The sequence below is a fragment of the Ursus maritimus genome, unplaced genomic scaffold (genome assembly GCF_017311325.1).
Source record: "Ursus maritimus isolate PB19 unplaced genomic scaffold, ASM1731132v1 scaffold_30, whole genome shotgun sequence".
Classification (NCBI taxonomy): domain Eukaryota; kingdom Metazoa; phylum Chordata; class Mammalia; order Carnivora; family Ursidae; genus Ursus; species Ursus maritimus.
The window spans coordinates 9460534-9485320 of NW_024425564.1; the positions used below are offsets into that span (position 1 = coordinate 9460534).

General features: G+C 42.5%; 1 protein-coding gene and 1 long non-coding RNA gene across 5 annotated transcripts in view; one reads left to right on the forward strand and one right to left on the reverse strand.

The window, feature by feature from the left end:
* Positions 1-2286: 2286 nt before the first annotated feature.
* On the reverse strand, positions 2287-5892 carry LOC103665088. 3 transcript variants are annotated; one of them, XR_569234.2, is made up of 4 exons: positions 5478-5892; positions 4989-5125; positions 4635-4772; positions 2287-3106 (listed from the first exon to the last, which is right to left on the reverse strand). It is a non-coding gene; the product is annotated as an uncharacterized LOC103665088 (long non-coding RNA). The 3 variants fall into 3 exon arrangements; XR_569232.2 differs by having other exon boundaries at positions 5315-5892; XR_569233.2 differs by lacking the exon at positions 4989-5125 and having other exon boundaries at positions 5315-5884.
* Positions 5893-5998: 106 nt separating this feature from the next.
* Positions 5999-24787, forward strand: part of ZNF322 (zinc finger protein 322) — a 23381-nt gene continuing 4592 nt past the window's right edge. The window contains exons 1-4 of one of the 2 annotated variants that reach the window (XM_040645149.1): positions 5999-6317; positions 7162-7250; positions 19354-19833; positions 20214-20253. The gene's annotated coding sequence lies outside the window, so the exon portion shown is untranslated. The remainder of the gene's footprint in view (positions 6318-7161; positions 7251-19353; positions 19834-20213; positions 20254-24787) is intronic. The other variant, XM_040645148.1, reaches the window with a different exon arrangement.

Below are 24787 nucleotides of genomic sequence, written 5' to 3' on the forward strand. Positions count from 1 at the left end.
GCTGAGAGAGAACTCAGAGAGGAACAGGTGAGCTCAGGGGCAGGATGCTGGAGGACTCAGAGAAGATGAAGAAGGTAGAGAGAATGGAGGAGTTTGGGTTCTGGGATGAGAGGAGTTCGGTAAGGGTGAGAGCTTAGTCTGAGCCGGTGGCCTGTTGGCACTTACCTGGAGGAAAGTCTACCTGGAGGCCAGCATTTCTTAGAGTCTTCCTACTATCACAATGGAAGATCTGGGTCAGGAACACCCACTGCATAGGAGACCTAGCCTACAATAAAGGAACCACTCCCTACAGTTGTCACAGGGTCCTGCGTTCCCTTTGCACCAGGAAAAAGTCAAAGATCGCCTTCAAAACAGATGTCGCAGACACTGCTGAATGTCAGCTTGTCGAGAACATGACAGGTAGCCAGTCTAAGGAGATATAAGTCTATCTCAGCAAGAGGATGGCCGTGAAATTGAGGGCCAAGCCAGAAACTTGACCTGCTTCCTTGAGTTCTTCTTGGGGGAGATGCGTGTTCTGGTGAAGATGGAATGGAGCCACTAATGGCATAAGACAAGACATGCTTGGCAATAGCCCTCCGCTATCTCCCCTCCAGACTGGAGCTGGCTCCTTCCACTTGAGCTCTTTTGAAAGGAGACTTCAGATATGGCCAAATCTCCCGTTGCTTCCCGTCAGATTGCCCAAAGGAAGTTCTGCACTCCCCATATAATCCACTCCCTCCCTGTGTAGGGGACACTGCATACTACCGACTTTATTTCTGGTTACTTCCTTAAGCTGATTCTCTCTAGGCTTTTGTTTTGTTTTGTTTTCACCTCTTAACTCCTCTTACTCAGTGGATGTCACTGTTTCTTCATCCTCTCTTGCTGCAAGGGAATTCTTATTCCACTGTCCATTTACTTATTTGGGGTTCTATTCTTATGGAAGAAGACAAACACATATATTACATGTCAGGGGTTGGGCATTCTACATACAAGAGTCATGCTGAAAATAAAAAGAGACCACTTAACTTGACAAAACAACCATTTATGTGACCCCCTCCTCCCCTTCCTCCACCCCCGTCCCCAGGTAACGTCCATATTCATCTTCTTCCGTAGGAACAGAACTTGTGAGTAGGTGTGGCTATGTGACTAAGGTCTGGTCAGTGAGATGCAGGTGGGCTCCCTGGGCTGCGGCTTCTTGGAGATTTCCTTTAATAAGAGCTGGCAACACCCTTTGCCTTTTCTTGTCTCTTCCTCCATCTTTCTGTCTGAAATCTGAATGTGATGATTAGAAATCCACCCACCAGATAAGGATGATAGAAAATGAACTGGAAGGAACCCGGGGCCCCGGAGACTTTGTGGAGCAAAGCCATCACCACAGCCACAGACCGCCTACCTCCGTTTGTAAAGCTTCCTCTGATCCCCCCGGGCAGAAACACCCTCTTCCTCCAATGTTCTTACTGCCCTTCGCAGGATCTTTCCTCTAATACATATCTTTTCGAATTAAACTTTCTCTTATGCGCAGGGATTTACCCAAATCAAAGCCCATTCTGACTGACAGGCAGTGGGTACCGTGTTGAGGAGGAACCAAGCCTAACTTTTCGTTGCTTGGAAAAGAAAGTCACAGGTGATGGGTGTTACCTGCCTTGACTATGGCGGGGAGACCGGTAATAGGCCCATAGATTTGCCACCTCTGAACTCGGCGTATATCTATTTTATTTTTAACTATTTCTAAAGCGTAAGGAACCAATCTTTTCTTATTTTCTATTTCCAGTGCCCAAGTAGACTGGAGGGTAGGATGCAAACTGCATGACTTTTAAAGATAGAATGAGACCCCTGAATTAATGCTCCTGGCGAGGAGCGGCGGGGCTGCCAAGCCACATGGGCAGAAGCTGCGGGGGCCGCCGGGCCCGCACACCGGCCACAAACAGCACTCCATGGGCCAGCCGGGGGCAGGGGGAGCTGGGGTCAGCGAGGCACCCACAGAACAGGGAACAAGCACCAGCAGAGGTGGCCCCGCGCAGCTGCTCCCTTCCCCTGGTGACCAGCGGGAGACTCTGCAGGAGCCACTGCTGGACACCATGGAATACGGGGCCGGTGAGCCACACAGGATGCGACCGCTGCGGAGCAGGACATTGGGACATTCGCGCCTCTCTGGTCGCCACTGCAGGATCTGCAAGAAGCCGCAGAACAGACGCTTCCTCGCTCAGGCTTCTCAAGCCCGGGGCGCCGAGAGCGTAAGCACACGCGCATTCAGAGCACGCGGGGCCTGGCACGCCGTCCAGCCAAGGGAACAGACCGGTCAGAATCTCTAAAAGAAAGAGTTTTATTTGAGCCCAGCTTAGGCCAGCCGCCGGGGAAACAGGCTCTTCACAGGGCAGAAAACATTCTGGAGAAGGAACAGTTTTTACAGGGTCCTATACTTTTTTGCATCTTGTGAGAGCTCAAAGGACGATAGATGGGCACACAGGCAGGAACGAGTTTTACTGCAAAGGAATGCCCGGAGCAGGAGCACTGACCGCTATCTCAAGGACAAGCTGGTTTTCCTTCAGGCCACCCATTTACAAAGCAGATGTGCAATGTATGCGTCGTGGGCCATGCATTAGGCTTTCGGTTCAACAAAAGTTTATGCACCATTACACTAACTTAGAAAGAAATTAAAAATGGCTTCCCTTGTGTATGTGGTCTTTAGAGTTTTTCTCTCATCACCTTCCGTACAGCGGTGTCATTCAAAGCTTTTCCACACCCCGCGCACACCCCGGGGGCTCTGGAATGGCCCCACACTGCCTGGAGGAGGGCACCGTGTGGAGTGTGGTCGCTGAGGGATTCCAGGGCACGAACTGGGAGAAGGCCACGAAAGAGCCCAAACGCATCAAGACCATGTCTGAGTGAGCTCCTGCTTCTTTCCTCAAGTTGCAGCGATTGGGGCCGGCAGCTCTGCTGCCCCTGCTGCCCTTCAGTGCTGCTCGTGAACGTGGCTTGTGAATATGGGCCCAGGCAGCTGGTTCCACAGGCCAGGGGCCATCTTGACCTCTGTGGTTTGTTCCAGCTGCTCATTTCTTCCTCCTCAGCCCAGATTTGGACGCAGGCTAGTTGACATCCGTCTTTCTCTTCCCAGCTTTTGTGTGACCTATTAGGAAAATAAATATTTTTAACAGTGCAGCAATTACTGTGGCTTAACAACAACAAAAAGATAAAATGAGACCCTCGAATTTGGCACCCGTGACAAGGCACTTTGAGGCACGTGCTCATTTTCCTCTTGCTTGGGAGTCCTTCAGTGCGAAAATCCGACTGCTCTAGAAAATCAAGAGATGAAGAACAGCAGTGCTGTTCTCCTGGAATTGTTGGACCATCAACATGGTGATGGTTGTTGGTGGTTACCTTTGGAGCAGACCAAACAAGAAATACTTTTGAGAGAATATAACTCCACTGAATCAGGGTTTTGGTGACTAATAGAACAAACTGGAAGCCTGATGAATATGGTACCTGTGGCTAGTTGGGATTCCTCCAAACCCTAAAAGGGTTTCTGAACAAGACCCAAGCAACGCAGATGTATTTTCCTTCCTCTGATCTCAGATCGCTTCTCTGGTTAAAGGATTGATTCTCCCCAGCATTTTAGAACCCAGCCTCTCCTATCTCCCGAGTGGCCTCAGATACCCCTTTTCTGAATCTTCATCCTCTCCACTGGCATTTTTCCTTTAGCAACTTAATAAAACCTCTTGCACCCTGAAGCTGTAGGCTTCCTTGTACTTCATTTCCCTCCTCCATAAAATGGGTTGTTGTGAGGATTAAACAGCAAAGGGTTCTTGGATACTTGAGTTAGTACATAGAAGGAGCTTATAACATGCCTAGAACATTGGAATTCCCAACTGATCTCTATAATAAATGACACTGCTGTCATCAGTCTTTTATTTGAAACTCTCCTCTCTTGGTTGCCCTGACCCATTTCTGTTTGTTCATTTTCCTCATAATTTGCTGGCTGCTCCTTCTTATTCTTTATCCTTATCTTCAGGTTTCCTGTTTTGCTTCTCTCTATATTTTAAAATAAAATCATCTTTCTACACAAATAATAAAAATAAAATAATCTTTCTCAAGATTTTCAGTTTGGAGATAATTCAGCTGTCTTACGAATGTTTTCCATTTCCTACAAGTCCATTAACTGAAATCACATTCAACTACCTCCTTTTTCCCATCTTCCACTCCAGTCCCATCTTCAACTCATCGCTTCTATTCTTTTAAGCTTCACCTCATATTTCATCCCCTCCAGAGTCTTTTCTGAAGTTTTCTCAAACAGATTCTTACCTAAGTTCTCCTTCTCTATGCTCCCAGACTATGTCATGTAACTTTTACCTCTACAACACCACTCATGACACCTGCTGTCTCCATGCTAGGGTGTGAGCCATTAGAGGAATGGGACTGAGTCTCACCTGTCTTTAAAGTCCTCAAATCTAATATAGAGTCACACAAATTGGTAGTGCTCCATAAACATTTGTTGAGTGAATGAAGCAATAAATAAAATGAGCACTCTGATTGCGCCAATGTGTCTTGAAAGAAAACGCTGAAGAGTTCACCACGTATTGAGACCTTCTCACATGCAGTGCGGGGATCAAAAGCATTTGCTTGATTTTTATTCCAGTACTTTCCCACAGTACACTCACCACTATCGAGGTAGCTGTACAAGGAGAGTGGTTGCAAGCACAGGCTCTGGTATCCGGCTGTTCATCTTTCAGCTTCACCAGTAATTACGTGTGTGACCTTGAGCAAGTCACTTAATTTCTGTGCACACCAGTTCCCTCCTTAGAGAAACATAATAACGCATATCAGAATTTTTCTTACAAGGTAATGAGATAACACATGTAAAGTGTTTAGAACAGGGTCTGGAACATACCACATATACAAGTTAAAAATTATTATTTCAAATATTAAGACGACTCTGGATAGAGTATTTTGGCCTTACATCGTTTTCATTAAAAACAAATACCAAACTATGGGGCACCTGGATGGCTCAGTACCTTAAGAGACCCACTCTTGATTCTGGCTCAGGTCATGATCTCAGGGTCCTTAGATCAAATCCCCGGTGGCCGTCCCCTCTCAGTGAAAGTCTGCTTGAGGTTCTCTGTCTCCCTCTGCCCCTTCCCCTACTTGCATGCTAAATAAATAAATAAAAATCTTTTTAAAAAACATTAATCTAAAATAAACTGCCGCTCCCCTGGAGAATTCCAGAATTAGAAACATGATTGGTTAACCCTGAAGGCGTGCCTGGTAAAACGCTGATGATGTTCTCACCGCTCCCCCATCCCCATCCCTGGCTCACAATCGAATTCCCTGGCTGCATTACCCAGGCTTTATTCCTTTATTTTCTCAGTATTCATCCTTCCTCTTTGCTGAGGGCTTTTTTTAAAAAACTTGTGTTCACTGAACAACTGAGCAGGGAAAACAGATCTCCATTGATATTTCACTCTGAAGGGAATTTCTGCTCCAACCCGAACAGAAGTGATTACTCTTCGTTCATTCCAGCCCAGAGACGGGACTGGGGACCCTCCTGATGCCAGCGCAGCCGTGGCCTCTTCGGCACCTGCCTCCACCTGCACGAGGCCGCCACCACCCCGGGTAAAGCATTTCCTCCGTCTCGCCGGCCACATCTTCGCTGACCGAGCGCTTCCGCTGCGCTTCGGGATCCTCCATTTCTCCCGGATTCTTCGGGGTGTTTTTCTCAGGGTCGGCGTTCGTCCCCGTGACGCTACTTCTGGCTCGAGTCCTCTTTTAACTGCTTTGAGGAAAGAGCACAGGAGTCAGACACTGTGATATAATCAACGTTGTTTCTTCTTAAACAAAGTGGCAGGGGAGGCCTCCCCTCAGCCCAGGACCCCGCAGCCTCCCGCACGCTCCCCAGTTCCCCGCCCGCTCCGCCCTGAACCGCCGAGGGCCTGGAGCGCAGGCGCCCCCGGGCCCCGCCCCGTCACCGGGGCTCAGCCCCCATTGGCCCAGAGGCCGGGGGCGGGGCGCCCCGGCCTCCGAAGCAGGGGTGGTCATGTGACTCGCGGGGGCGGGGCTGCGCCGGCCGCTTCCCAGGCTGGCTGAAAGGGCTCGCGTAGCCGGCCTTGTCGGCCCTTAAAGCGCTCACCGGGCGGCCTGGCCCCAACTCCCCTCCCGAGCCGCGCAAAGGGAGCTGCTCCTGGCTCTCGTCGGCCCCCCAGGTTTGCTTTCCTTCTTTTCCCGGAGGTGGGCCCTGAGGTCCACCGCCGCGAAGCCTGCGGCCGCCGGGAAGCCCAAACCCGAGAGTCCGGAGACTAACCGGAAGTGCGGTCCCAGGCGGAGGGGCGGTGCCGGCTGCCGCCGGGGTAAGCGCGGCCCGCGGGGCCTGGGAGGGGCGCGGCCGCGGGGCCCGGGGGAGGGGGAGGGGCGCGGCGGGACCAGAAACCATCCCCCTCCCGCCCTCCTCGGCCCCCCGGCCTGCGCAGGGGAGAGCAGCTCCTGCCGCTCGCCGCCGAGCGGGGTCCGGTACCCCCACCCCCCAAGACGGCGGACCGAGAGGCGGTCAATGAAAAGTTGAAAGAAGAGCCGCTGAGCACGACCGTTCTTGGAGAGATAATAGTAAACATTACCAGGCACTTTTCTAAGCGATCTGTATCTCTCATACTGGGAGAAACCCAAAGACATTGAAGTCCCCCCACCATCTTTAAGACAGAGATTAGTTAGGTTGTACTCAAATCTATATACAGAAGATTGTTCAAACATTTCATGACCACGGTTTGGAAAACTGCACTATATGTAACATTTATATGCACTTACCAACCACGTCTTGGGGTTTATAGTGGTAGAAGAATGGGTCCTTGGCCTTAGAAGTTGAGGTAATGCAAACAAAAAACAATCAGCAGAAAGAAAAATTTAAACGAACAAGGAAAACGGGACTCAGGGCTTTCTTAAGTTAAAGTTAGCTAGCTATTATCCAGAAGGATTCTTGATGTTTTATCTAGTGCTACTTGAGAAGGAAGTGATGGCTACCAGTGGCAGCTACTTCTTGCAGGAGAAACAGAATGTAAGCAAATGTGGGAAGAGGTAAGATGTGGTTGAAGGATGCCCACTGAGGAGTAAATGAGACCGATATTTAGATGTCCAGCTCTAGAAAAAATAAAAATTTCAGAAAAAAATTACAAATTTTGACATTATTGATTTTTCCTTTAGGAGAGGGAAGAATTAAGTGTTACAAATACTTATGGACTAGAGACCTTTTGAAGCCAAAAGGAAGACGGTCTTGAGTCTTCGTTGTTATGGTAAGTGACATACCAGGCTGTATGTTTCTGTATACATGTGGATTTTGGAGCAGTTGGTGAGGGTTACTAGGGGAGGGCAAGAAAGATTGGGAGAATATAACATGAAAAAGGGATTGATACTTTCTTAGCTCCTGAGGTAGCAGAGTGATAAAGCAATCCCGTTCCACCAATTTGAGTGTATTTTCTCCTTGTTTCCAACATGTGTATTCACAGTAGGCTTGTAGTAATTGCTTCCTGATTGATTTGCTGCCCAAAAAAAGGCGGTATGCCCAAAGCTTAGGCTCCATAGTTAGAAGATTGAAATTTAAATCATGGCTGTGCTAATTACTAGCTGTGAGTTCTTGGGTAAGTATTTAATTGCCCTAAGCATCGGGTTTTCTGTTAAGTGCAAGTATTGGTATTAATACCTATTTTACAGAGTTCTTGGGCAGATTAAATGAGGCAATCCATGCAATCAATGAAAAATAAATGAGATAACCCCTCGCCTCTGGCCTGATGCAGTAAGCATTATTTATTTTTTAGATTAATGCTTTATCGGCTTTGCTTGTCCCATACATCCTTTAACTGTAAGAATAACGTTGAGCTTTGAAGTTCTATACTCAGCTTCTCTGCTTGGACTTTTATTGTTGCCTGTTTATTCTGCACACTCTGTCCCTAGCCATGGAAGGGAGAACCAGCCTCTTCCTAGGGTGAGGTAGGAAAAACCTCTTGGAGGAGGGTACCCTGGTGGGCCAGCCAGGGCTACTAGCCTAGCCTGTTGTATTGCTAGGGGGGCTCTAAGGATTATGGTGGTCCTTTTTTTGCTGCGGTATTTATCATATTTTTCATTCATTCAACAAAGGTATTCTAGAGTCTAGGGATATTGTAGTGAACAAAAGACTAAGTCCTAACCCTAATGGAAGTTACATCCTAGTAGGAGAGAGAAATTAACAGATGTAAAAACATGCCACAAAGTTGGATGATGATGACTGCTACGAAGAGAAATAAAATAGGATAAGAGAACACAGCTGTTTGGTATAAAGTAGTCAGGGTGTGCCTCCTTTTGAGGAATTAATTTTCAGGCAGAGACTTGGGTCAAATAAAGAAGCAAGCTACCTGGGGGAAGAATATTCCTGGCAGAAGGAACAAGTGCAGACTGAGGTGGCTTGTGAGGCTAAAGATAGGCGGAGGTGCCTCATTATATGGAACAGTGAGAACCGGGTTTTATTCTGAGTTTGATAGGAAACATTTATAATATCTTGAACTAGGGAAGTGTCATGGTCTACTTTAAGTTTTGACAACCAGACTGTATTTTATTTTCTAGGTGCTGACATCTAAAAGACTTAGATGAGAATAAGAAAATGATTTCCTTTTTTTTTTTTTTTGGATGCCCCACAGTTTATTGGCTACTTTGGGCAAATATGATAGCCTGGGGTGATAACTAGAATACTTTATTTCTACTCTGCTTTCCTTTTTACCTGAGCAGTAATACAAATTTTAAAAGACAAAAGCTTCCATAAACCCACTATCTTATACCAGCTATTTGTCTATATGCCTGCATATCTTTACTTAGTAGTGATTCTGAATTTTTCCTTTTCCTCCTAACATTTCTCCATAAATGTTTTTCTAGTTTTTTCATAATCTCCATATTCATTATTAACTGGCTGAGTTATTTTATTGTTCATGATTTAGTTAATTATTTTATATGGATTTTGATCAAGGCTTTACAGAAGAGGCAGGTGCAGAGGGTGAACTCGGTAAATAGAGTTTTTGTGTGTGTGTGAAGATGGAATTCAGAAAATAGCAGAACCTGTCATTTATCGAGTGGGTATCTGTTGAGACACAGGCCCTGAGCTGAGTCCTTTAGTGGCGACATCTGCGTTCTCGTGGCAGCTCCGTGAGGCATGTAGTAGTATCTTACCTATTTTATCAGAGGAGAAATTGAAGCTGAAGGAAGTTAAGTAATTTATCCAAGTTCTTGCAGCTACAGAGGAGCACAGTGGGAATTTGAACCAAAATCTGATTCCAGAACTTGAACATTCAGTTTTAACTAGCATAATATATCAACTCTCAGCTGCCATGTTCTTTAAAAAACAAATTAAAATACCTTTTAATTTTGAAATAATTTCAGGCTTATGAAAAAGTCGCAAAATAGTACAAAGATTATTCATATACCCTTTGTCCGTGGTCCTAAATGTTAACGTTTTACTATATTCGCTTTATGATTCTGTGTGTCTCTGTTTACACATACATAATACGTTTTTCTCTGAACCTTTTGAGAGTAAGTTATAGACCTAATGATTCTTCTCAAACTATGAGGGAATTAAGCCCTAAAGTCTTATGACATGCTAAGCCCTAAAGTCTTAAGAGAATTAAGCCCTAAAGTCCTAAGGTATGTAATGAATTAACTTCTCTCCTACGCATGTACAGTGCTCCTAGCTACATACCATCCTTGGAAGAATTAAAAAAACAATTACTCAAATCATTTTCTATAGGGCTTCATTCTTTCCCAGAACCCCAGTTAAGAATGCCTGTCCTAAAATATACAACAGTGTATTTCCTAAAAACAAGGCTGTTCTCTTACCATTACAACTATCAAAGTCAGGAAATTAACACTCAAAATACTATTATCTTATTCAAATTGAGCCAGTTCTTCCACTAGTGTCCTTTTCAGGAAAAGGAAAAAACAGTTTTTGTTGTCCAAGATCAATGCATCATTCCCCATTTCATTTAAATGTCATGTCCTTATTGTGGAATATATATCCTCAGACTTTGTCTTTTATAACCTGGACCTTTTTTTTTTTTAAGATTGTATTTATTTATTTGAGAGAGAGAGGGCACAAGCAGGGGGAGGGGCAGAGGGAAAGAGAAGCAGACTCCTCCCAGGACCCTGGGATCATGACCTCAGCCAAAGCAGATGCTTAACTGACTGAACCACCCAGGTGCTCCATTGACTTTTTTTTTTTTTTTAAAGTTTAGGCCATGTATTTAATAGAGTTTGTCTCAACTTGGGCTTGCCTGATGTTTCCTCATAATTAGGTTCAGGTTATACATTTTTGGCAAGATAGCACAGAAGTGATGTTCTGTTCTGTTCTTTACATTCTATTAGGCAAATTGGACACCATGTTACTGGTAATGGTAACTTTGATCACTTGGTTAAGGTGGTGTCTTCCAGATTTCTGTACTGTGAAGTGACTCTTCTGGTCTCTGTAATTATTAAAGAACTAGTAGGGAGATATTTTCAGATTGTGTAAATATCCTGATCTCATAAACTTTTCACCCACAGATTTTTACCTGAAACAATTAAATATTCTTCCTTTGATTGGACATGGTGATTTTTAAAATTCCATCATTTCTTCTACATTTAATTGTTGGCTTTTTTAATATAAGAAAAACTCTTCTCCATCTTTATTCACTTTTTTTTTTCGATCTGTATAGATTCATGGCTTCTTACTGTGTTACTAACTTATCGCGGTTACTGTTTATCTTGATGTTCTGTTTGCTCCAGATTTGTACAGTAGCAGCCCCTTTAACGTGGCTTCTGGGTCCATTTGGCACATTGTCACCACTTTTTGAGCACTTCCTTATCCTCTGGCACAGCAAGATGTTCTGGGTTCATCTTGTACTTTCTGAGCCATTTCTCCCAGGAGCCCTGATAGCTTTCAGTGGAGAATGGTGTTTAGAAACCAAGACCTCAATGTATGGTATGCTCATTACTACTGAGATTTCATTCTTTTTATGATCTTTCAGCAGATGTTACTAGAAAAATAAAATGAACACACACTTTGACACATACACGTATTTCTATTTTTTCTTTATATACTGTAAAACCTGGGCGTCGTACTGATACTTCTAACTCCAGTTAAACACTACAGGGTTCATTCTTGTCTTTCCCTTTTCTATATTTATAACTCCCTTCTCTGGCAATGAGGAGTCTGTGTGCCATTTTACCCATAGTATATTTACTCATTTGTTCAGTCCTAAGGTAGACATTAAGCAGTATATCTTTACTACCTTGGGGAGGAAAAAACCCTTCTAATGAGAATTCAGTAATTGTTTATAGTTCTTTTTATCTTTAGCTTGAGTTTATATAGTCCTGATACTGTATTAAAGTACTATTTGAGTTATTTGAGGGTTTTTTTCCCCTTCTGGGTGTTGTGTTATTCATTTGAAACACAGACTCATTTGTTTTTGTTTGTATTACATTTTAACATTTCTCTCTAGTATCTTGTCTATTTATTTATTGAATATGTGAAATGTAACAGTTCTAAAAGTAAAAATGTTGTGTGTGTTACAAAAATGTATAGTCCTAGAAGTGTGACTCTCCCTCCCTCCACCTGTTTACACCAGTTCCACATGTCCTTTTAATACCATTTCACCTACCTTGTGATGATAACCAGTCATTAGTTTCTCTTACCTTTTCCAAATTTCTTTTTGGCCAAATGAATAGATACATGTGTAGTTGTTTGTTTTGTAAAGATTTTATTTATTTATTTATTATTTTAGAGAGAGAGTGCACTAGCAGGGGGAGGGGCAGAAGGAGAGAGAGAGAACCCCAAGCAGGCTCCACACTCAGCACGAATCCCGATATGGGCTTGGTCCCATGACACTGAGATCATGACCTGAGCCAAAACCAAGAGTCACGCTACTCAGGCTCCCACAGATAACATGTGTAGTTTTTTATTTCTACTACATTCTTATACAAAATATAGCATACTTTTTTATACCATTATTTTTTTAAATTTACGGTACGTCCGGAAAATCACTGCACATCAGTTCATAAAGGTTTTCTTCATTCTTTTACAGCTTCATAGTACTCTGTTATACGTGCATATCTCAAGTTTGTTCAGCCATTTTCTTACATATGGGCATTTAAGTTTTACATATTTTCAAATTATAAACATTGCTACAGTGAATAGCTTTATACTTGTATATTTTTATATTGTTGGAGGTGTATCTTCAGAGTCAATTTCTAGAAATGGGATTCTGAGTCAGATAAAATGCATGTCTAGTATTACTAGATGTTGTCAGATTCCCCTCCAGAGAGTTGTACCAATTGACTTTCCGTCTAGCAACATAGGAGAGTGTCTGTTTCCCCACAGTTTTGACAACAGAATGTGTTGTCATGCTTTCCAATGTATGAGAACTTGATTGGTGAGAAACAGTATTTCACATGCCCTTTTCAATTATTTCATTTTTTATAATAGCCCTTTTTTTAGAGTACTTAGGTTCACAGCAGAATTGAGTAGAGAGTACATATTGTTGCTGTATGTCCTCTGCCAGCCCCCACCCGGCCACCCTGGCCTCTCCAGCTATCAACATCTCAGCCCAGAGTGGTACATTTGTTACAACTGGTGAATCTGCATTGAGATACCATTGCCACCCAGAGGCCATGATGTACTTTAGTGTTCATTCTTTGTGTTGTACGTTCTGTGGGTTTTGACAAATGTAAAATGACGAGTATCACCGTTTACAGTGTCAAACGGGAGTTTCACTGCCCTGACAATCCTGTGTTTCATTTATTCACACCCCCCCCACCCCTGACAACCACTGATCTTTTTCACTGATTCCATAGTTGCCTCTTCTAGAATGTCACGTACTTGGGATTGGACAGTTTGTGGCCTTTTCAGACTGGTTTCTCTCACTTAGCAATATGCATATAAGGTTTCTCCATGTCTTTCCATGGCTAGACAGCTCACTTCCGTTGTAGCGGTGCTGAGCAAGCTGGCACTGCCTGGGTGTAGCAGTTTATTTACCCTTTTGTTGACTGCGGGACATGTTAGTTGCTTTCCAGTTCTGGCAATTATGAATAGAGCTGCTATAAACATCCTTGTGCAGGGTTTTGTGTGGACATACATTTTCAGCTCCTTTGGGTAAGTACTAAGGAGCACAGTTGCTGGATTGTATGGTAAGAGTATGTTTAGTTTTCCAAGGTGGCTGTACCGTATTGCATTCCCATTGCTTCGTATCCTTATTGGAATTTAGTATTGTCAGTGTATTGGATTTTGGTCATTATGTGTCTGAGTTTTTTTAAAGATTTTATTTATTTATTTGAGAGAGAGCTTGCACACAAATGGGGGGGGAGGGCCAGAGGGAGAGGAAGAAGCAGACTCCCTGCTGAGCAGGGAGCCCGGAGGAAGGGGCTTGATCCTAGGACCCCAGGATCATGACCTGAGCTGAAGGCAGGCATTTAACCAAGTAAGCCACCCAGGCGCCCCGGGTTTCGGTCATTATAATTTATAATAGGAGCTCATTGTTTTAACTGTCCGTGCCTTAATGACATACAGTGTTGAGCATCTTTTCATATGTTTATTTGCCATCTGTACATCTTCTTTGGTGAGGTGTCCGTTTAGATCTTTTCCCCATTTTTTCATCAGGTTGTTCCTTGTTGTGTTTTAGGAGTATATAAATATATTGTATATTTTTGATGACAGTCCTTTATCAGATGTTTTTTGCAAATACTTCTCCCAGTCTGTGGCTTTAGACTGTGTCTTTCGCAAAACAGAAGTTTTTAACTTTAATAAAATCCAGATTCTTACTTCTTTTAAAGACTATGCCTTCCTTTGGTGTTATGTCTAAGAAGTCATCATTGTCTTTATTTTCCCCCATGTTATCTTCTAGGAGTTTTATAGTTTTGTGTTTTATATTTAAGTCTATGATCTATATTGAGTTAATTTTTGTGAAAGGTATAAAGTCTTTGTCTATTTCATGTTTTTGCATGTCGCTATCCAGTTGTTCCAGTACCATTTGTTGAAAAGACTTGTCTTTCTTCATTGTATTGCCTTTGCTCCTCTGTCAAAATATCAGTTGACTGTATTTATGTGAGTCTGTTTCTGGACTCTGTACCACTGATCTGTTTATTCTTTTACCAATACCACACTGGGTTACAGTAGCATTGTAGTAAGTCTTGAAGTTGAATAGTGTCAGTCCTCCCAGTTTTGTTCTCTTTCAATATTGTGTTGGCTTATTCTGGGTCCTTTGCTCTCCGTATAAACTTTATAGAGTCAGCATGTTAATATCAATAAAATAATCTGGCGTATTGAGTGGAATTGAGTTCCGTCTATAGATCCAAGATAGGAAGAATTGTCATCTTGACAAGGTAGTACATGTTCATGGATAGGAAGACTATCTGTTCATTTATTTCATTCTTTCTTAATTTCTTTCATCAGAGTTTTATGTTTTCTTCATACAGATCTCGTTAGTTTTATATGTATTTCATTTTCATTTTGCAGAGGTGCTAATGATATTGTGTTTTTAACTTGAAATTCCAGTCTTTTATTGCTGGTATGGAAGAAAGTGGTTGCCTTTTGTATATTAACCTTCTATCCTGCGTGCTTGCTATAATTGCTTAATTAGTTCCATTTTTGTTGTTGTTGATACTTTTGTATTTTCTACACTGACAATCATGTGGTCTGTAAGCAAAGGCAGTTTTTTAATTTTTCCCCCCATTCTGTGTTATTTTTATTTCCTCCTCTTGTCTTACTGTATTATCTGAGACTTCCTGTATGATGTTGAAAAGAAATGGTAAGAAGGGACATCCTTACTTTGTTCCTCATCTTAGCTAGAAAGGTTCTAGTTTCTCACCATTAAGTATAATATTAGCTGTAGTTTTCTTGTATTCTTTATCAATTTGATGAAGTTCATCTCTATTCCTAGGTATTTCATGTGCTTTAATTTTGAATTTCTCTAAATATAAGTGAGATTGAACATCTTTACATATGTTTAAGGAACATTTTTTTCTTTTTTGTGTGAGTATTGTCTTTTGCCTATTTTTCTCAGGTTTTTGGTGTTTTCTCTCAATTTTTAAAAGATTTTTATATAATAGATATATTATTTATCTCAAATATATGTTACAAATTTTTCTCTCAGTTTGTCCATTGACTTTTGACTTTGTTCTTTTTACATGCAAAATGTTTTTAATTTAGTCAAGTGGTCAGTCTTGTGTAATAAGCCAAAAAACCTTTCTGTATGCTGATATTACCTGTATATTCAGTACCATATTGTTTCAGTTTATAAATTTAGATCTTTGATCAATGTGGAGTTGATTTTGGTATATGGTGTGGGGTATAGATCAAATTGTATCAGTTTTCATGTGACTATCCTGATATTCTAACATTGTTTATTAAGAAGTTCATTTTTTCCCTGGTGATTTGAAATATCACTCTTATTGCATACTAAATTTCTGTGTATGTTTGTACCTATTTCTGGATTTTCTGTTGTATTCCACTTATCTTTTTATGTATTCATGTACCAGAACCACATTTTTTTAATATTAGAGGCTTTATAGCACCCTTCAACCTTTCTTTTCATTGTTTCCTGGCTTTTCTTGCATGTTGGTTTTTCTAAGCGAATTTGAGTAATAACTGTAGTTCAGGCATTGTTGGTTTTTCTGTAAAGGGTCAGAAAGCATATACGTTAGGCTTTGGGGGCCACATGGTCTTCAACTATTTAATTCTGCCATTTGAGAAAGAAGCCATGAACAATACATTCATGAATAAGTGTTACCTTGTTTCAGTAAAACTGTATAAAAACAGGCTGCAGGCCAGAATTGACTTGCGGGCCATCATTTGTCCACTTTTGGTTTAGTTCATGAAGAAGCTTATTATTTTTGTTGCAGTTGTATTCATAAATCTTCTAGGAGGAACTAACATCATTATACTGAATCATTCTATACAAGAACAAAAGATATCTTTCCATTTGTTCAGGTCTACTTTTGGGTCTTTTGGTAGTGTTTAAAAGTTTTCCTCTTCTTCATTTTACATAATTACATACATAATTTACATAATTATTGTTTAATTTATCTTTAAGTATTTCATAGTTTTGTTTGTTGTACCAGGAGTATTCTCTATCTGTGCTCTAGTTGGTTGTTACTTGTGTACAGAAAAGGGCTGTTCATTTCTATGTGTGAGTTTTATATCCTGCTGCCTTACTGAATTCCTTTGAGTCAGTTTTAATGTTGATTCTCTCTAGGGTTTTCTAATTATACCCTCCTATATCCAAACAGATATAATTTTCTCTCTTTTCTATTCTTACACTGCTAATTGATTTTTTATTTTCTAATTGCATTGGCTAATACTTCCAGTTCAGAGTTTAATAACAGAAGAAATAGGGGTCATTCTTGACTTGTTCCTGATCTTATCGGAAATGACTAGTTTTTCTCACTTAGGTACTGGCTGTTAGTCTAAAGAATGTATATTTTATCATTTTAAAGGAAGTATTCATTAATTCCTACTTTCTTGAGTATTTTCATCAGGAATGGTTGTTGATTTCTGTTGTGAGTTCCTTCAGCATCTATGAAGATAATCATGATTTGTCTCCGTAGACCTGTTAATATGTGTTATTATATTCATGGATTTCCTGATATTTAACAAGTCTTACATTCCCTGAATAACTCCTACTTTGTTGTGGTATGTTACTTTTCTTAATGTGGTTTTAGATTTTTATTAGTATTTCTCACACTAATACTGGACTATAAACATTTTTATACTCTTCATCAGGTTTAGTTGTCAGTCTTAAACTTTTTTCACAAAAGACTAGAAGTTTTTCTTCATTTTTAATGCTCTAGAAAACATTTTTGAAGCACTGGGTTTATTTGGTCTTCGTAAGTTTGTTAGACTACCCTTACAAAATGATCTAGATTTAGTGCTTTTTGTGGGATAATTCCATAATGACTTTCTATTTATTCTGTGCATATTACTGTTTTAAAACTTTCTGTCTCTGATAGGGGTGATTTTGGTGAAAAAAACTCAGTCTGCTTCATAGGTTATCACATGTATTTGTGGAGAAGTCTCCAGAGTGATCTGTGAAGTGTATGTGGGGCTTTTTGTTTGTTTTATTTATTTAATCCTTATCTTTTCCTTTTTTGTAAATACGTACTTTCTCTTTTTCTTCATTAAGTTAGCTAATAATTTATCATTTCTTTAAGCTTTCCCAAGTAGGATTTTGATTTATAATTAGGTTGTTTTCTCTTTAGTTCACTAATTTCCATTTTTATTTTCTTCCTTAATTTCTTTTGATTTACCTTTTTCTTTGCTCTTTGATCTGAGAATCTAGTTTGTTCACTTAATCCTTTTTATTGATATAAAAGTATTAAGACTATAAATATTCCTTGATCACTGCTTTAAATTTTTTTCATAGATTATAATCTGTAATAGTTTTAATTATCAGTATTGAGAAATTTTGTTTCATCTCCCCATTTGCTGAAGAGTTGTTTTAAGTTTATTTTCCCCATTTAGGTGAGGCTTTTTAAATTTGGTATTTTAATAAATTTTTAGTTTCATGTCACTTTATGGAACTTACTGATGCTGTCTCTATGACCTAATATATTATATGACAGAATTCTGTGACTGATCCATGTGTGCTTGAGAAGAAAGTTTCCTTCCTATTATGAGGGTGTAAGTTTCAGTAGCTATCAGTAAGACTTGCTAATTAGATTCTCTAGGTCTTCTGCATCGTTACTTACTTTTGTTCTGTATGTCTTTATACTGATAGTGGTATGTTGTTTTATTAATGTTTTTGTCTGTATTTCTTGTTATCTTTTGTAGTTTTTGCTTTGTAAGGATGACTGCTGTGTAATTTGGTTCAAAACCATAACTTTACAAGCTATATTATGTATGATTATGATTTTTAACATTAAAAAGTGTCCTTTATCATGTTTAATGTTTTTCAGCCTGAATTCTCCTCTTCCTGATATCTTGAACACAAGGCCTTCTTTTATTGCTTCTCTTTGCCTGTATTCCTTTTTCTGTCCCTTTAGGATGAGCCTTTCTGAATCTTTAAGAGTCTCTTGTATTTAGCATATAGTTGGGTCTTCGTGAGCCCTGGTAAAAACATTTGAATAGGTGAGCCAAACTCATTCGCATGTACTGATATGATTGATAAGTTTCGTCTCAGCACGATCATGTTAGTTTTATTTGTCCTGTTTTTTCAGCCACTTGTTGTGTTTTCATTGCTCTTTCATTATAAATTTTTTTAGAATGTTTGATTTTTGTTACCGTGGCTACCATTGAACATAGATCTTTTGTAATGCCTTAGTCCCATTTTCTTATTTAGCCTTTAATTGTCTGGTTTTTCAGTTTTCAGTAGTATCCTTTAACCCCTGCCTGCCATTAATGCAATGACCAGTGAGGTTATTTTAGTTTGTTGTCTTCTCCTCCCAGTTGGATTATGTCTGTCTTATTAGAGCACATGTGTAGCAAGACTGCTAATCAGCGACACTTTGCTGCTTTTGCCATTGTGGTAAAGTTTTGTGGATTTTTTGTCTTTTTTTTTTTTTTTTTTTTTTTTTTTTTTTTTTTTTACTAGATGGCTTTTTTTCTTTTTTTTTAAGATAGTGGGGACATGGATTGTGCCTTTTTATTTTCCTTTTTTCTAAAAAAAATGTTCTTTTCATCTTGAAGGATCTTAAATTTCTCTCTGCTCCTTTTTTCCTTTACTGTGCAGTCCAAAGGGTTCCTCTCCCTTCCTTGCTCCTCTCTTTCCTGAAGAATTGCCACTCCAGGACTGCCTCTTTAAGTCTGGCGTGCGAGCTAAGTCCCTTCCTAAGACCCTGTTCTGATCAGAACTTTAACCGTGCTTTTGTACTTTCTGGCAGGACTCTCGGGTGATTTTGTGCGCCGCGAGCCCTCCTCTCTACCCCGGGTTTTTGGATCGCTTTTGCTCATTGGTAGCCTGCAGGCTTGCAGATGAGAGCGAGCCGGCTGGGGTTTGGTGAAGGTGTGGGTTTGTGTTGTGCATTTGTTTCTCCTCTTGTTCTTACAGCTTTTAAAGGATGTGCTGGGAGATTGGGATTTCTGCAGCCACCATTTTCCCCTTCCTAACTTTGTTTTCTTGCCATGTCCTGTGTAGTTCTTTCATAAGTAACTCGTTCGTTCTTCTTCCATATTTAAGTCTGTTTTCTATCCATTGAAGTCAGGTTGAAATTGTCATGGAAGCTCGTAGGTTTTCTGAAAAATCCCGGTTGAATTACGACTTAGTTTCCCAGACTCCTTTGCTTCAGGCTGTATTGCATTCAGGCTAGGGGGTACTCAAGGGAACGACAACAACAAAAAGAGTCCCCTCTCTGCTGGTTGGGTTGGGCTTTAAATTTTGGTCTCCCTTGACCTGCGTGCTCTTTACTTTTCAGAGTCCTCAAGTAGCTGGCCCAGACGTTCTGCGCAGATGTCCTGCATGCATCGTGAGGGAAAGCAAGAACGGCCTGTGTTCGCTCCGTCTTAACCTGGAACCAGAACCGTGAAACAGGTCGTCTTGTGCTGGCAGCCGTGTAGGGACTAAGTGCCACAGAGCCCCAGCCAAATGTCCCCGTGTGCTGTCTGCGGTTCCTTGTTTGCTTCCGATCCTCAGTAGCGAAAGGTTCTTGAGGGAACTGAAGCCTCAGTGACCTGGAATAGGCAGGTTAAAGCTGCCGAGGGAACGAACCGGTGGACAAGTCTGAGCTCTTGAACTTCTTTTAGGCCCATAATTGACCGCCTCCCCAATTGTTCATGGCTGACACAGAAATCCCCTTAGGCCGTCGTACCTTTCGAATAACCAGCAATGTGATGATTGCGTGCCCTTCAGTGAGGGAAGGGCGCTGCTGCTCAACGATGCTTTTGTTCGGGCGCAGGTGTGTTTCGAGCTCCCGACTGCGCTGTGGGCGAGGGTGGCCTGAGCCCCTGCGGCGGGGATGACGCCCCGGCGTGTGCAGTCCTCCCGGGGAGTCAGGCTGGGGCCCTTGCCTTCCTCGCTGTCACGTCCCGGGGAAGCTGCAGATCGTGCACAGGGCTCTCCGAGTCTCTGTTGGCCCTTTTCTGTAGAGTTCTACGGGATGGTTTGGGACTGCGATCGACCTCCTCAGAACTGAATTTAAGGGGCTGTATAAGAAAACCCAACTGCTCTTTTAAGGAAACTAGTTAACCCATGTTCAGGTTCTCCAAGTGAAGTGACCCAGTGCTAAATCTGCTCATATGTAACTATTTATACTTTTCTTATCCTTGTGTTTTACAGACGCTACTTCCTTGAGAAATCAGATTCTCAGGACCAGGAGGTAAATGCTGCTTTCCTTCCAGTTGGATTCTAGGGAAGCTACAGTTTCTCTAGCCTTCAGAGGTAGCCTCCTCTCTCCTAGACTGTGCCCCGTCAGAGACGCTCCCGTGTCTTCTGGCATTCGGCCCTCTTCCTTTACCACAGGGACACAAGTAGAATTGCACTAAGGATTTATTCATGCACTCAGCAGAGGCTTAGTAAGCACCAACTGTATGCCTCGCACTGCTCCATATACTAAAGAAAGAGTAGCACGCAAAACAGATAAACATCCTTGCTGTATTTTAGACAATAGACAAACGGATTATATCGTGTGTCAGAAGGTGGTAATTGCTGTGGAGAAAAGCCAAGCAGAAAAGCGGCATAGGCAGCACTGGGGCATGGGGGCAGTTCACAGTCCTGATACAGCGGTCCGGAGGGGCGTCCTTGAGAAGTGACCGTTGACGAAATAGTTGAGGGAATTAAGAGAGAGCTGTGCACATCCCTGGAGGAAGAAAGCTCGAGAGCCAAGAAAGGAAGGGCAGAGGCCCTAAGGGGAATGTGTGGGTGAGGACAGCTAGAAGCCATTGTGGGCGCCTTGCAGCACGCAGAGGGAGTGTGAACGAGCGGGTTAGAGCAGCAGTGGTGGGGGTGGCAGAGCGGCCCTTGTGAGGCCTCTTGGGCCATCGTGAGGCCTGGCGGGGACGGGAGGGGAGAGGGGAGAAGGGTGGGGAGAGAAGAACCCATCCTCTTGTTTTAACAGGAGGTCACTGGCTGCAGGGTTGAGGGTTTGAGTGTAAGGACGGTGCTGATTGGAGGGTGGCACGAGGTACCGGGGCTGCCGTGATGAAATGCCACAGACTGAGCGCTTTCAGCAGCAAATTTATTTCCTCACGGCTGTGGAGGCTAGAAGTCCAAATCAAAGTGCCAGGCTTGGTTTCTTCTGACATCTCTCCATGGCTTGCAGACAGCCACCTTCTCTGTCCTCATACAGTCTTCCCCCTGCACACGCATCCCTCCTATCTCTGTGTCCTGATGTCTTCTTATAAAGACACCAGTCAGGTTGGATTAGAGCCCACCTAACTTCACCCTTTAAAGGTCCTGTCTCCAGGGGCACTTGGCTGGCTCAGTCAGTAGAACATGGGACTCTGGATCTCAGGGTTGTGAGTTCCAGCCCCACGGTAGGTATAGAGATTACTTAAAAATAAAAAATCTTTTTAAAAAATCAAAAAATAAAGGTCTTGTTTCCAAATACAGTCACGTTCCAAGGTCATGGGGTTAGGGCTTCATACAAATTTGGGGAGCACCCCTTCAGCCCTTAACTGGTGGGAACCAGTTAGGAAGTTTCTACCATCATCCAGGAGAGAATGAATGTGATCTGGACCAGGCTGCAGTGGCAGACGCGGTGAGAAGCGGTTGCTTTCTGGTTTTGAGAGTAGAGCCCATGAATTTGTTGATGGCTCGATTGTGGAGAGTGAGGGAGAAGATTACAGGGTGACTCCAAGGTTTGGGCCTGAGGACAGGAAAGGATGGATTTGCCCTGAACTGAGATGAGGCAGAGGAGTGGCGGAGTGGGTCCGGATTTCAGCTCCGCGCAGCTGCTTTGCTCAGCTTCTGTTTGAGTGTAAGTAAAGCAAAAGCAGATACAGGGCGTTGAGTCTAAACTACTGAATAGAGCCTGTTCTTTGTGACCCCACAGGCTTTGGGGGCTGATTGCGGCCGCCGCAGAACGTCCTCTCTGCTTAGTACACTGCATGTTGTTAGTAGTTTTCGGTTTTGTTTTTTTGCTAGTAGTTTTTGTATAACTCTTTCTCAAGAGGCCCATGGTTCATCAGTACTCAAGGGTATGTGTTCTGCGGATACCCGGAATTTCTTTAAGTTTTGTCGATCATGGCGACATGATCGGATATTTGAAATATCTGGGATGTAGAGTTACTGTATTTAACATAAACGTGTGTCATTTTTGTTCAGCTCACCTGCTTCCCTCAGAGCTGTGCACTTGACTGTTTCAGCGGTGCATCCCGTTTTTCTCTCGTTCTGTCCCTCTGTAGTGGTTTGAACACTACATTTCCTATGGACGGTCTATGCCTTGACTCAAGAAACTACTCCCACCCCATGCAGTTTTCTTCATCCCCTAAAACTAAACCTGAGAACATGTTTGAATTGACATTTGAAGCATTGGTATTTCTTTTTATATTTATAAATAACTTTTTTTTTTATAACAACTGTCTCTGTGCTTTACACATGAAGAGTTTACAAATTGCTGAATGGAAATTGGAAAACCAATCACCAAATTGATGAAACAGAAAGTCATCCATCTTCTGGATCCTTTCGCCTCATTGTTTCCTCTGAATTCAGGTGGCCGTTGCTTATTCTGCTTGTATTAACTGCTTTGTTTGAGTTTTGGTCCATCACACTTACTAGGGTGGTGTTCAGTCTGCTCTCGTATTGTGTCTTCACACACGAATACGAAGGCTCTCGGCCTACACGTCACAGTTGATGAACGGTGGACTCTGTCCCCAGAAGAATGTACACATACCGAATAACATTTGCAACCAATTTCAGTTTTCGTAGGTTATTTGGGAGTCCAGAGATGCCAAGTAAGGACTTCCATTCTACTTCGAGCACGTACTGTGTGCCAGGGATAGGGGAACAGCAAATGAAATGAACAAAAATCCTTATCCTTTAGGGGCTGACATTCTAGGGAGAAAAATAAAACAGGAAAGGACAGGAGTGTTGTAGGCGCGGGTCAGCTGGGATGCAGGTGTGTTACAACGTAAAGATGGCCAGACAAAGATTAGAAGAAGACGAGGGAGGGAGCCTTGACAATCCAGAGGGGATAACACTTTAGCCAGGGTGACAGAAAGTACAAAGATCCTGAAGGGGGGTGACCTAGATGGTTTGAACGGCAGCAAAGAGGCCAAGGTGACTGGCATGTGCTCAGTAGAAGAGTCAGGAGAGGAGTCAGAGTGGAAACCAGGAGGCAGGTTGCTTTGGGGCTTGTGGGTTTCCAACAGGAGCAGTTTAGGTAGAGTGATGAGGGCGAATGTTAGGTTGGAGGATGTTCCAGAAACCTTGGAAGACAAGAGTTGGAGACAGTGAATGGATTTATTTCTTTCGTGGAATTTTGCTGTAAAAAGGAACAGAGGAGTAGGATAGTAGCTCTAGGGTGAGGTGGTCAAGAGAAGTTTTCATGTTGGTTGTGCATTTGTTTTAGGAGAGCAGGAACAGGCAGTTTGCTGGTTAGCGTGATTCAGAAGAAAACAGGTGCAGGACGGGGAGGATAGAATTGCTAGAATGATGTCCTTGTGAAGGAAAGGGATGGAATCCAGTACATGGATGGAAGGGTTGTCCTTAGACTGAGCAGAGGCAGTCTGTCCTCCAGAGTGACGGACGGAAAGGTGGAGTGCATGACCACACTGGCAAGAAGGCGGTTGATGTGGTGGGAGCACGGAGAAGCGGTTTTTTATGTTTTTGTTTTGAGCGTGTGTGTTGTGGTGTTGGTTTTTGGTTTGCTTAAATTTTCTTGGTAAAATAGGAAGCACGGTCATGAGTTTTTCCTCCTTAGATGCTGAGAAGGGCTTTAAATGTACGAGGAGGTTCAAACATGGAAATGATCTTTGAAAAGAGTAAAAGTGAAGAACACAGAAAATGGTGTATTTTCCCCTTTTGTTTCTCATGTGTTTCTTCTTTGGTATATTGTGAGCAGTTGATAAACGCAATGACCAGTTCACTCCCCCCAGGCTGCTCTCCTGAATCAGCCCAACACACAGCATGAGTCTGTCTTTCCATATTTCCTGTTGGCTGTGACATCTTTAATTCATCTACTGGTGTAGCTTCATGAAAACAGGTCCTCAGTTGAAAGACCGCTGTATCTCTCTCCTCTCTTTGAAGAAGTGGCCGCATGTCTTACCCAGGAGTGGAACATTGGCAGCCTGAGCAAAGGGCCGTTTTCAGTTCAGTTAGAAAGGAGAGTCATGGGACTGTGATCTTCCTTTGTAGAAGGACACATTTCTTTAAGATGCTCAGCCCGAGGTGCTTTCATACTTACACATGCCTCTGACAGGAGAGGAATTCTTCCACATCTCTTCACTGTATAAAGAAAAGCCTGGTGTAAAAGCAGGTTTGAAGCCAAGCTTTCCTCTGTAGTCAGTCAGGATTTTTGAGCAGGGTTTGTGCTCATGGGATCATGACAAGGCAGAACCTTTATCATAATCATAGCGTAAGAGCTAACACAGAGTGCTTACTGCAAGACGTGGCGTGGTTAGCTTACTGTTCAGGTCAACGATGTGAAATCATTTCTGCTATAAATCCCAGTTTACAGAGGCACGAACTAGGTGGGGAAGAGTTACTAAGTAACTTGCCCAGCATCACACAGCTGGGACGATGGAGCCACAGAAACCCTTCTCTCTCCTGGCGCCCTGGGAATTCTGATGATCGTTACCGTTCCTTCCACACCCTCCAACGGAGAGGACTGCATAGATGTTCACGGTCCCTTTGGGGTGTGCTTTGAGCAAGCATACTGTTAGGCCTGTCTTGATTACTCAGGTGAAGCAAGG